Raw genomic sequence first — 11,518 nt, 5'->3', positions numbered from 1 at the left:
GATCCTAGTTCGGGGCCTTCCTCAGGGCTTACCTTGAAGCCTGGCATAGTAAAGTCTCTGATAAACATGATGTCTTCATCTGGAAAGTCAAACCTCAACGGTTGGTAACCTTCGACAGGTAGGTGAGCGAGATAGTCAGACATAATACTCCCTTTTATTGCTTTCTGGGTCACGTACTGTATATCATACTCGGTTAGCAGCATTTGCCACCGGGAAATTCTACCAATAACAGCAGGCTTTTCAAATATATACTTTATCAGATCCATCTTGGATATCAATAAAGTAGTGTGGCAAATCATATATTGTCTCAGGCGTCGAGCAACCCAAGTCAAGGCACAACAAGTCTTTTCTAAAAGTAAGTATTGGGTCTCACATTCAGTGAATTTCTTGTTGAGATAGTAGATAACATGTTCTTTCTTGTCTGTGTCATCGTGTTGACCCAAAACGCAACCCATGGATTCATCCAGTACTGTGAGATACATAATGAGTGGTCTACCAGGAATCGGTGGTACCAAGATTGGTGGTTCTTACAAGTACTTTTTTATCTTATCGAATGCCCCTTGGCAGTCGTTATTCCACACAATCGATTGGTTCTTTCTCAACAATTTGAAAATTGGTTCGCAGGTAGCTGTTATGTGAGATATGAATCTGGAGATGTAATTAAGTCGCCCAAGGAAGCCTCAGACTTCTTTTTCTGTGCGGGGAGATGGCATATCTTGGATGGATCGAACTTTATCGGGATCAACCTCGATACCCTTCTGACTGACTATGAAACCCAAAAGTTTACCTGATCGGACCCCAAAAGTACATTTTGCCGGATTCAGACGCAATTTAAACTTTCGGAGTCTGACAAACAACTTTCTCAAATTTATCAAGTGATCTTCCTCAGTTCTGGATTTGGCAATCATGTCGTCCACATAAACCTCAATCTCTTCATGAATCATGTCGTGAAAGAGTGTTACCATGGCGCACTGATATGTTGCCCCTGCATTTTTCAAGCCGAATGGCATGACTTTGTAGCGGTAAGTTCCCCAAGGTGTGATAAAGGTTGTCTTCTCCATATCGTCCGGTGACATCTTTATCTGATTGTAGCCGGAGAACCCGTCCATGAAAGAAAAGACGGAGAATTGAGATGTGTTGTCGACCAAAACGTCAATATGAGGCAAAGGGAAGTCATCCTTTGGGATGGCTCTATTGAGGTCTCGATAGTCTACACACATTCTGACTTTACCGTCTTTCTTAGGAACTAGAACGATATTAGCAACCCATTGCGGATACTCAGAAATGGCTAAGAAGCCAACATCTAGCTGCTTTTTAACCTCTTCCTTGATCTTGAGTGCCATATCGGGTCTGGTCCTTCTGAGCTTCTACTTTACTGGAGGACACTCGGGCTTGAGCGGTAGGTGATGTTCAACAATGTTGGTGTCTAACCCTGGCATATCTTGATACGAACAAGCGAAGACGTCAACATATTCACGTAACAAATCTACCAACTCGGAGTGTACATGTTTGGCAAGAGATGCCCCAACTTTTACCTCTTTTTTGTCAGTTTCAGAACCCAAGTTAATGACATTCACCGGTTCTTTGTATGGCTGAATTTCTTTCTCTTCGTGCTCAAGGAGTCGTGCTAATTCAGCTGGTAATTCGCAATCTTCCTCATTGTCGTCTTCAGCTTGGTTGATCGGAAGTCCAGATTCATAGTTGATTTAAGCCATGTCGTAATCAATGGTTTTGTTTGCTCTGCATATGATGAGCTTGTTTTAGTATGGCTCTTTTTTGAGAAAAAGTGGAAAAAGAAAAAGAAAACTTTTTCCATTTCTTTGTTTTTAGTGAAAACGGAAAATAACTGAAAGAAAAGGGAACACAAGTTTCGCATGCAAAAAAAGTACTTTTATTTATTCACATAATACTTTTAAACATGGGGGCCCTTACAAGATATCCTCTTGTCTCGGGCAGGGACGAGGGACGGAGAAAACAAAATGCATTACGTTTTTTCCAAGCACACCATAGGGATCACATTGGTCGTCCAATTGGGAAGCTTGAATCCTGGAGGACATCTGCGAACGAGGTTGAATGCCCCTGGCTTATTACTACTGGACTCTCCAATGACCGCCACGGTATGCTCACTTTGATAATCGGCGCTGCTGAACTTGACTGGGTTGAATTGCCTTTTCTTCAGACTCACCTTGCATGTTGTTGGGTGATAACCGATACCAAACTTGTCACGCTTTTCTTCCATATTGACGACCTTACCCCAACCAGGAAGCGGGCCTTTCTCCAATGTCTACTTGGCACTCTTCGCTGAGGATAGGATGGTAGCGGATGATTGATTGTTGTTGGCTGATGTAGAACTGACATCTTCAAATTCTAGACAGTGGAGCGGAACCTCGACGATCCCCTCATTTGTTTCAACATATCTGAAGGAGGAGAGCTCGCTGACCAACAAACCTTCTTTCCCACACACAATTACCAGTTTGTCATCTATCAAGTATTTCAACTTTTGGTGCAAAGTAGAAGTATCTGCCCCAACAGCATTAATCCATGGTCTACCCAACAGACAACTGTAGGCTGAGTTGATGTCCATGACTTGGAATTTGATATCTGTCATACCCCAATTTTGTCCGGGTAAGAAAATCTTTCGCCAGCATTCACCACCAGAAGTTATAAGGCATACACTCTATCTTAGGGTTTCTCAGCCCTAAGCTACTCCAAACTCCCCATCCTTCCTAAAGGCGTATTCAATACTCACATGATCATTATAAAGAAAACCCTCAGTGACATCAAATTTTCAACAAATCTTTCAGTGGCATTTCATCTGTTAAGTTCCTTCTACATGACTCAAGAAAACATTTGTTGCGTTTGTCTCTTATTGCTGTTACTAAATCATGGGATGGTATGCGTATTTTGGTACTTGTTGGTTATAAAAGGCCCATTTTTTGGTTATCCATAAGACCTTTTGGTTTTAAAAATCCCACTCCCATCAACATGTCCATAATTAATATTGCAAGTCCAAAGTGTGGTTCAAATCTTTTTATATATACTAATCCAAGTCCACTTTCTTAAAAGCCATTTTATGATCACTTGATTAGCCCAAGATTACAATCCCATTTCTACATCCCAAATATTTGTGCTAAGTCTTGATCCTTCATAAGTGTCTAATTTCAAGTTGCATTTTTTTAAAGCACGTATATGTTTGATTTAATCTAAGGTTGATTATGGGAAGGAACTATTATGATGGATCCTTTGTTGGTTTCGTGGTTGGAATTGAGATTTCAATACTTATGACGTGTGTTTTATTTTAGACCTTTGGTTATGTGTTTATTTTGCTGATAGTAACATACTAAAGGCAACCATTTGAGGAACGTTCATTTTTATTTTATTGTGGCACAAACCATTTTCTAATGAGATAGTTACTCTAAGACTTGAGCATTTTAATTATAACATAAACAAAGTTCTAAGAGTAGTCCAAAAGAGATAATTACACATATTACAGGGTAGTCCAAAAGTTAATACACACTATCCAAAAGAATACAAAGTGTTTAAAATTAAATAATTAAAGATTGTTGTAAATCCAGCAGATTGAAAACAAAACTTTCAAAAACCATTGCCAAAACCGTCCTTTGGATTGAAACGCCCTAAAATCCAACTTCCTCATAGAGCTGGCACAGTAGACCTTCTCCTCAATCAAGGTCATTTCACATTTGAGACCTGCGAAGGAATAACAACTTAAGTCAAAAGTCATTATCCATAAGCACTTAAAAGACTGAAAAATAATTGACAAATTAATTAGGCAAACGCTTTGCACATAGGACCACAATGAATGCCCAGAAATGTAACCAATCCACAAAATCAAAATCCCACGAAATCTGGGATGAGCAAAAAGTTATCCTGACAAATTAACCTAGGATTGAATAGTTCATCATGACGAAGATAAATGGGATAACCTCACTATTAGTACCCAGGGAACAAAGAGTAAAAATAAAAACGCTAATTTCTGCAAGAAATCAAAAGAACCACTCCATCAACACAACCATCCATAGCATTCAAAGAGAAAAAAGATAACAGAGGAAGGCAAAGAGAGTTTAAAGAATAGAAGAAGGCTTATCTGAATCGTGCCGGAGGAGACATCATCGCCGGATCGGCTCCGATCAAGTAGTCTTTTTTCTCCCTCATTTGCCTAAAATCTTCATACCATTGCATTCGCCTTTTCAAACTGAGTAAAACCCCCTTGACGATTTCATTGAATTACAATTGTTGAGGGTTTAATTTAAAAATTAGGGTTTATGTTTAAACTGTTTTTGTTGCTATTTGGTCTTTGATTTACTGATTGGAAGGAGTTTAGGTTTTTTTGGTGGCGATGAGTGTCGTTTGGTCGAAGTTTGGGTTTGTTCATTTCGCTTTCGTCTCGATCCGGTCGATTGAGGACGATTTAGGGGAAAGGAAGGCCGGATTTGGATTCTCCGGCCAAAAAGAGAGGGAGTTAGTGGTTGGAGTTTAAGCTTTGGGGTAGAGGTTCGCCAAAGAAGAAGAAGAAGGCGCCTCCGCCCTTGGTCGGCCACCACCGTCTTCTCCGGTGGGTTTTGGCCATGGGTTGAGTCAGAAGTTTCAGAGCGAAGGAAGGTTTTGATTGAGGAGAGAGACTCGAGTGTGTCAAATGAAACTTCTCTCTCTCAAAGGTGGTTTTGTGTATTGATGAGAGTAGTGTGCATGGAGGCCAAGTGGTCTCCCCTGAGTATGCCACGGGTGGTTGACTGTTGAGTCAACTAGGGGATCCTGTGCAGATCCCCCCACCGTATGGCGGTGTACCCTCGTTGGTCATCCGCTCGATCTGTTGACTAGGTCAGAGCTTAGGATCAGACGGTCAGGTTTGGTGTTTCGAGTCAACAGGGTTGACCAGGAAGGTTTTGGATTGTTTCTTGGGGTGGGCCTCCGGTTTGGGCCCAAGTGCAACATGATTCTTGCACCCCTCCTTGTGCTAACTGTGAGCGCCCTTATTGGGCTTTTCTTGGGCTAGAAGGCCCACGTTTTTAGTTATTGATTATTCTTATTTCCTTTTTTTGGTGTGTGTATACAAGTTTGTTTTATTTATAAAAAAAAAACTTTATATTACTTAACCAATTAATATTTTGATTAAATAATTAAAATTTTATTATTTGTCTAATTAATCCTTTTCATTTTTATGTATTATTATTTAACTTATTCAATTGATTATTTTCTTGTAAGACTTATTTATATTAAGTTTACCCTATTAAGTTATTTATAAAACTCTTTGCACCATTCAAGCCATGTTTATAGGATATATAGTTGGCAATTATTCCAAGCATTATAATCATATTAAACCACATACTTCTCGATTCAATGTCGAGCCCACTTCCCAAATGCCTTGTAAGTCGATCGCTTTTAAAGCATCGCCATCAACCTCACATGGCTTACTCTTGGCCTTTCTTACAATGAGACCTAGTCGATTATTAATTGATCGATTAGATGAATGATCCACTAATTAAAAATCAATTCATTCGTAAACATAAATTTAAAACCTCGATCCAACATTGAGTATTCTTTATTAAAATCAAATTAAAATAATTAATCACAATTAGATACCATTTCATTTGGAAATAAAAAAAAAGGATATGGTTTTGAGTTTTCAACTCCTATCCTCGATTATTCGAATACGAGTTCTTTTACTCGGTTAGTCGAATAATCGTCATTTCTAATCCACTTAAGCACAAACAAATCAAGTCCTTTTATGATAAGAAACGAAAAGGGAGATGACTTTGAGTCTTCAATTTTTCTCCTCGACTATTTGAATACAAGTTCTCTTACTTGGTTAGTCAAATAATTGTCGTTCCTCTACAAACTTCTAAACCCCGATTAAATCAAATTATTTTCATAATAAGTTAAATGAAAAGGGAGATGACTTTGAGTTTTCAACCTCTCTCCCTAATTGTTTGAATACGAGTTCTCTTACTCGGTCAGTCGAACAATTATCATTTTTCCGTAAATTAATAAATTAATCAAATCATTTCATAATAAACTATATGAAAAGGGAGATGGTTTTGAGTCTTCAATTCCTCTTCTCAAATGTTTGGATATGAATTGTCTTACTCAGTCCTTCAAGTACTTGTCGTTTATTCTAAAATACATCAACCATACATAACCCTATTTTAATAATTGCTCAGATGAAAAAGGAAGCGGTCTAGAGTCTTCTATTCCCTTTCCCGATTATTAGGATACGAGTTATCTTACTCGACTATCCGAGTATTCATCATCCATTCAAAACACCTTAACTATTATTAAACCCTTTTACAATTAAGGATGAAAAAGGGAGATGGTCTAGAGTCTTCTATTCCCTTTCCCGACTGTTAGGATACGAGTTGTCTTACTCGACTATCCGAGTAATCGTCATCCAACTAAAAACATCTCAACCAATCAAAACATCCAACATATTAATCCAACTTGTCACCCCCATGTGACCAAAACTCTTTTCAAAAAGAAAACTGTTAATCCTTTCTAATGCGCACAACAAGCTAGTGCTTAAGCCTCCGCCGAGAGTAGACAAGCCAGCGTTTGGCCTTTAGAATGCAATCTACGCAATTGTTCATAAAAGACACCAACCAACCGTAGTTCCCCGAACTATGAATGCTCTAATAGAACTCGGACGGTTCCCTGAAAATAAAATATGCATAACATTCGCATCTTCATTATGCATCACGCTTCATAAAAATTCAAAAAAACTTACCCAACCTTTTTACCCTTTATCCAGCAACACTGACTAATCAACACCGATACGAGATGCGAAGCAACTACAAGATGACGTTAGAGCAAGTTGAGGCTAACCAAGTTACCATGAGGACAGACATCAATATGATCCAAGAGAAAATGGATCAACTGTTGGAGACAATGCTTGCAATTGCCCAAAGAGAGAGGGTTGTGGATGAAGAAGCTAGGGCAAAAAAGGAATGATAGCACACCAGGTTTGGACCCCCAAGACGAGAGCTTCATACCCGCCAAGAAGAGACAGGTTCATATATCGGTAGGAGGCAAAGGAGATGGGGATCGTGCAGAGCCTTCTGATGTGTCTACTCATCATGGATCCGAAATTGGAGATGACCCGTACGATGCTTTCTATGTGCCTGAATAACCGAAGCCTAAGATACTTCCAGATCCTGCTGCAGATAGGCTTCGTACCCTGGAAAAGAAGATCAAAGCTATAGAGGGGAATAATATCTTCGGCGCCTCTGCCATGAACATGCGTTTGGTATCTAATTTAGTCATCCCGACTAAATTTAAAACTTCTGATTTCAAGAAATACAGAGGACAGACTTGCCCAAGAAGTCACCTAGTAATGTACTTTAGGAAAATGGCTGCTCATACCGAAAACGAAAAACTGCTCATGCACAGTTTCCAAGACAGTCTAAGTGGAGCGTCCCTAAGATGGTACATGGGCTTAAAGTAGGGGCGGATTCAAAACTGGGAAGACTTGGCTGACGCATTTCTCCGTCAATACAAATATAACTTAGATATGGCACCCGACCGAATGCAGTTACAAGGGATGGCCATGAAAGAAAATGAGTCATTTAAAGAATACGCCCAGCGATGGAGAGAGTTGGCTGCTCAGGTAGAGCCACCATTTTCTGAAAAGGAAATGACTGGAACATTTGTGGACACCTTGAAGGACCCATTATTTGATAGATTAGTGAGTAGTGCAGCGTCTGACTTCGCACATCTAGTCACAATCGAAGATCGCATCGAAAAAGGGTTGAGGGATGGAAAAATTCTAGGAGCTGTGGCAGCCCCTAGCGCACCGAAAAAGTATTCTGGAGGCTTCCAGAAGAAAATAGAATGTGAAACAAACGCTATATCCATAGGCTATAAGGGGAAGAAACAGGCTTCGTGTGGCCAAGTCGCCGTCGTGGTACCCATACCTTATCAACAACCAATGCAGCAAGAACAAGTGTATCAACCACAACATCAACAACAGCAAAACACCGCGCCACCAAGACAATTCAAGCCAAGGCCACCAAGAAGGCAACTCAATCCTCTACCAGTACCTTATAGCCAAATATTCCCATATCTGCAAAAGGAGGGCCTTCTGACATTGAGGGAGCTAAAACCAGCTATTTTTCCATATCCACCCGGATATGATGCTAACGCCCATCGTGAGTTTCACATGGGAGCGTCCGGTCATACCTTGGAGAAATGTTTTGCATTTCAAAATCGGGTACAAGACTTGATCGAAGCAAAGGTTGTCTCCTTCACTCCGAGACGCCCGAACGTGCACACCAATCCCATGCCAACACATAAGGATGCTTCCGTCAGTGCCATTGAGGAGAGTGATCAAGGTAAATTGATCCGTAAGGTTGAAGAGATTCAAAACCCTATCTCCAGGATAGGAGCACAATTGCTAAAGAGTGGTCTAATCCCGGAGGAGCTAGTTGTTGAAGAGAATAATAAAAAGTTGGGGAATTTTATACAACAAATACTGGATCAAGGCGAGTTATAGATAAATCACCGTGTCAAGAGCAATGGAGAGAAAGAGATAGCCGTGGTGGACATTCCTTACGATGAGGTTAATGTGGGAATACCTATAAGCCCATTGGTGATAGAGTTTCCAGCACCATTCGCGTATGAAGATGAGAAGGCGGTCCCGTGGATATATCATCCCAGAGATTTTAAGCAAGGGCAGGAAGACCAACCCTTGAGGATTAACGAGCCAAAAGTCACCTCGATTATGGGGCCGACAGGAATGACACGTAGTGGCCGAGTGATAACATGAAATAATATCATATTTTTGGACTCGATTTAATTAAATTATATTATTATTTGTTTCGATTTATTTCATTTTATTCGATATTACTTGGTATTTTTCCTTCTATTTGTCTTAGGTAACTTATTTGAAGCATAAGTGAAAAAAGGAAGAAAAGGGGGGTGCAAAAAGATAATGAGAAGCAAATTCCACTAAAGCCCAGCCCACAAATACAAGCCAGGAGCGCTGAACCTGTGACGACCGCCACACAAGGTGTGACGAGTGTCACGCCCTGCTACCTTGTGTTACGAGCGTAACACATGGTGTGACGAGCGTCACACCCCCATTCCTATATTTTTGGGTTTGACGCGTAACAGAAGCAACGGAAGCACGTTCCTCCTCTTTCTTCGCTTGACCAATTGACGTGAAAAACCTACTGAATGGAAAACGGTCACTTAATGCATTGGTATAAATAGGACCAATTATGGAACCCTAAATCTCTCTCAATTTTCCAGTTTTCGGCACTGCATTTATTTTACTGCTTTTTAATTTTTTTCAGCATTTTACTTTCCTAGCAATTTTTATTTCTTTTCTTTTCCAGTAAATCTTTCAAGCACTTAATTAATTTTTCACACAATAGTTTCTACACCGGAAACTATTGTGTATCTTTTACTGGATCTAACCTTACGTTAGATCATAGTATTTTATTCCTTCGCTTTTATTTTCCTGTCCGATTGAAGAATTCAAGAACAAATCCAACCGGTCTGTGGTGGAGTGTTCAAGATTGCTATTAATTGTTCAGGTTCTTTAATTTATTGTTTTAATTTATATATGCCCTGCATTGCTGTTTATTTATACTGTTTGCCTGAGATGGTTTTATTTAAGCATGATGATTGTTTAGACCCGTTTAGCATGTCCGGCTAAGTATTTTAGATATCGGTATGTAAAGTAAGCGGAATGAAGGAGTCAAAACTAAGTTGGTTTAATTTCATTTAAAAATAAATCACTCTTTTTATGGTCTCAATTTACAGGGTTAATCCCAAAGTTTTTGTACGAGAGTAAAAGACATAAAGAAGTTAAAATCAATAGAACGAAAGTTTGAGTTTTTAACTGGACAGTGTAAATTGGACATTAATTCTAAATCAGGGCGAAAGCAATTTTTAGAGTTAATTAAATTCTAATCTTTTTCAAAAAGTATTTTTAAAGGTTAAATGTGAGGACGAGAGTTAAGCATTTAAGTTTAATTATATAATCTAAGTCAATAGAGCGAGAGTTTGAGACAAGGATGTTTAAACGGTTAGTGTTTTCTTAAAAAAGGTTTCTATCGATTCTGTTGTTTTCAAAAAGTGATTTTGGACTTAACTAATAAGTGACAGCTACGTTAATATAAAGTCATGGTCTATTCAACAGAGCGAGAGTTTGAGAAAAGGCTTTTAATCAATAGTGTCTACTGAAAAGATTTATTTTAAAACCAAGAAACCAACGAAGATTTGATTCCCTAATTACGATGAACTACATACCGATATCCGCTTAATTGATATTTAATTTAGATCTAATTTTAGTTTTACTTTTCCCCCAAACAATCAAAGTATCATCCGCCTTAGCTTTACGAAGTAACCTTAGAAAACGGTATATCGATTCATAAGTCCCTGTGGGATCGATATCTTTTAAAACTACGCGATAGAACTGTGCACTTGCAGTTAGTACCCCAAGTCGACTCATAAAGTCGCGATCAAGTTTTTGGCGCCGTTGCCGGGGACTTTTATTTAGTCGATATCGTAACTCTTCTGTTACGCTGTAGAGACTAAGACAATTTTTATTTTTATTTTTTTCTTTCGTTGATTTGTATGCCACACACTCACTCACAAGGCGAGCCGTTTTACTTACGAATCAACGACATTGAACTATCTCTCCGAGTCTTACGGCGAATTCGGGAATATCGTGCTGCAAACAATCTCCCTCCTATCGAAGTGCCCGACCTCAAAAGTCTTCTTCCTTCGCCGATACCCGAGATGGCAGAACCAGCTCGTGCTCTTCGAGATTACGCCGCTCCATCGCAAGATGAGCCGCATTCGAGTATTGCTCCACCCGCAATCGAAGCAAACAACTTCGAACTTAAACATTCGCTGCTACAAGTAGTGCAACAGAATCAATTCTCTGGAAATCCTACCGAGGACCCAAACCTTCATTTATCCGTATTTGTCCAATACGCTGATACTGTTAAAGCTAATGGTGTCACTTCAGAGGCAATTCGACTTCGTCTCTTTCCTTTCTCGTTAAGAGATAAAGCTAGAAGATGGCTTCAGTCTCTACCTTCCAACTCAGTCACCACATGGAACGAGTTGAAGAAAGTCGTTCTTGCCCGATATTTTCCTCCAAGCAAAACAGATATGTTGAGAGCCCAGATAAATGGATTTAAACAGAAAGATAACGAGTCTCTTTTCGAAGCATGGGAAAGATACAAAGACATGATGAGACTTTGTCCACACCATGGTTTAGAGGACTGGTTAGTAATTCATACCTTCTATAATGGTCTCTTATACAACACAAGGTTAACAATAGACGTCGCCGCAGGTGGTGCGCTTATGGATAAACCTTATGCCGATGCTTATCAACTTATCGAAAGCATGGCCCAAAACCATTATCAGTGGGGAAGCGACCGAACAATGGTAGAGAAACCTCAAACGAAAAGTGGCATGTACGAGATAAGTAGCCTTGATCATGTTAATGCAAAAGTGGATGCTCTGGCCCAGAAAATTGAAAGTTTAAATG

The 11,518-nt window shown here is 39.5% G+C and overlaps 1 non-coding gene across 1 annotated transcript; it reads right to left on the bottom strand.

The window, feature by feature from the left end:
* Positions 1-11,136: 11,136 nt before the first annotated feature.
* On the bottom strand, positions 11,137-11,243 carry LOC127133182 (small nucleolar RNA R71). Its single transcript, XR_007807174.1, has one exon. It is a non-coding gene; the product is annotated as a small nucleolar RNA R71 (small nucleolar RNA).
* Positions 11,244-11,518: the final 275 nt, after the last annotated feature.

The sequence above is a fragment of the Lathyrus oleraceus genome, chromosome 3 (genome assembly GCF_024323335.1).
Source record: "Lathyrus oleraceus cultivar Zhongwan6 chromosome 3, CAAS_Psat_ZW6_1.0, whole genome shotgun sequence".
Taxonomy (NCBI): Eukaryota; Viridiplantae; Streptophyta; class Magnoliopsida; order Fabales; family Fabaceae; genus Lathyrus; species Lathyrus oleraceus.
Note: the sequence above shows the minus strand (reverse complement) of the source record. Positions and strands in the feature narration are given on the sequence as shown.